This window comes from Nansenia antarctica (assembly GCF_963989245.1).
Source record: "Nansenia antarctica genome assembly, chromosome: 2".
In the NCBI taxonomy this organism is placed as follows: Eukaryota; Metazoa; Chordata; class Actinopteri; order Argentiniformes; family Microstomatidae; genus Nansenia; species Nansenia antarctica.
Window position 1 is genome coordinate 30999829 of NC_137675.1, and position 2500 is coordinate 31002328.

The following is a 2500-nucleotide window of genomic DNA, read 5'->3' on the forward strand; positions in this document are numbered from 1 at the left end:
AGTGTTAATGACAGCAAGAGGAAATGTCGGGCAGCTGAAAGAAAATGGAGGAAAACTAGGCTCACAGTTCACTGTGATATTTACAAAGACAGGATGACTGCCTACAACAAGACAATACGCCTTGCTAGAAAGGACTACTTCTCCATGATAATTACAGAAAACGCTAGTAACTCTAGAGTGTTATTCTCTACTATTGACAAGATAATCAACACTGCCCCCCCCCCCCCTCAGCAACAAAATGTGAAGAGCTTGCACTGTTCTTTAATAATAAAATAACATCTATTAGAGCCAGCATCACCCCTGACGCAAACATAGTCGACCTCAGGAAAACAAAAGCAGCAACTATGAGTGAATTCACCTGTATTACACTACTGGACCTCTGTAACACTGTCTCTAAATCTAATTCCTCCACCTCCTGCCTTGACCCAACAGCATTCTTCAAGCGGGTGTTTGATAGTGTCTCAAATCAAGTTCTGAAGATCATAAATACGTCGCTTCAAACAGGCATCTTCCCAGATGCCTACAAAACAGCTGTTGTAAGACCGCTATTAAAGAAACCCAACCTCGACGCCGATGCACTGAAAAACTACAGACCGATATCAAACCTCACATTCATTAGTAAGATACTTGAGAAGGAAGTTTCACTACAAATAAACTCCTTTCTCAAAGAAAACAATGTCATGGAAGAATTTCAATCAGGTTTTAGAACATATCACAGCACTGAAACTGCTCTTACTAAAATAGTGAGTGATCTCAGACTAAACTAAACTGATGCTAATAAGGTCTCAATTCTCCTCCTATTAGATCTAAGTGCAGCGTTCGATACGATTGACCATGATATCCTAATCAATCGTCTTTAGTTGGTCTTTCTGGCAGCGTGTTAAATTGGTTCAGAACATACATTACAGGGAAGAAGTTCTATGTCAAGCTTGGAGATCATGTGTCTGAGAAATATGACAGCGGAGTCGAAATATAACCCTTTGGAGTCACACAAGGGAGCTGCCTTGGTCCACTACTATTCTCACTATACATGTTACCACTCTGGGACATTATTACCGTTATGCCGATGACACGCAACTGTACATTTCTGCTGAACCAAATGATACTTCAGCTATAAACTCCATTACGAACTGTCTTCTAGCAATAAATAAATGGATGAGCGATAACTTCTTGAAGCTAAACGAGGACAAAACGGAAGTCCTACTGATCGGCCCTAAAGCAAAGAGGGAAATGCTGTTTAATAATCTGGGTGAAACTTCATCATGAAAGTCCCATTATTTTATTCTATTTATTCATATCGTTCTTGCTCCTGTTTTATATTTTATATGAAAGTCCCATTATTTGTATCCTATTGCTCTGATCAAATTGCATTTCGTCTATTTTTTGTTGTTGATCTGGTGTTGTTTTATTGTGTAATTGTGCTGTTTGTTTTAACTGTTGAAACTTTATGTTTTTAAGATGCTGTCTTGGCCAGGCTTCCCTTGAAAAGAGATCATTGTATCTCAATGGGACTGACCCTGGTTAAATAAAGGCTAAATAAAATAAAGAATTGGAATTAGTCATGGATTAAACCTGAGGTTACGTCTAGGTGTTATTTTTGACTCGGACCTAAGCTTCAAGTCCCATATTAACAAGGTGACGAAAACATAATTCTTCCACTTTAGAAACATTGCTAAAGTAAGACCACTTATAAACCAAAAAGATGCAGAAAAACTGATTCATGCCTTTGTTTCAAGCCGGCTCGATTACTGTAACACACTTTTTACTGGCCTTCCTAAAAACACTACTGCAAGACTTCAGCTCATTCAAAACTCAGCTCGACTTCTAACTAGAACCAAGAGGAGAGAGGACATTACTCCGGTCCTAGCTACTCTGCACTGGCTGCCAGTAACATGTAGGGTTGATATTAAGGTCCTCCTCCTTATATACAAAGCCCTTAATGAGTGAGGGCCAAAGTACATTGCTAATTCCCTTGTCAACTATGTACCCTCAAGAACACTAAGATCATCTATCGCAGGTTTATTAGAGGTTCCCAGCAACAGTCAGAAGAATATCGGGAGCGCAGCCTTTGCCAACTATGCCCCAAAGCTTTGGAACACATTACCTTTAGAGATCAGGGAAGCCAGCTCACTAAATATTTTTTAAAAGAAAGCTAAAAACGTACTTCTTCAATATAGCCTTCAATTAGCTCATCTGCACCTGCCTACTGCTCATTTGCCAGCTACTGCACTTTAAATGTTTTATCAACTAGCCCTTTTAAAAATATATATTTTATTGTATTTTCTTTACCTTTTCTTTTGACTGTTTCCCCCGGCTTTTATATTCACGTACACAGACTGACAGACTAGTTGAGAAAGAGGTGATTGTGCATTGTGCAAAAGAAAGAAACTGTAATGTTGATACTGAGTTGGATTTTGGTGCAAGGTCCAGCAGAGACTGAGAACGTACACAGAGACTGAGAATGTACACAGAGACTGAGAATGTACACAGAGACTGAGAA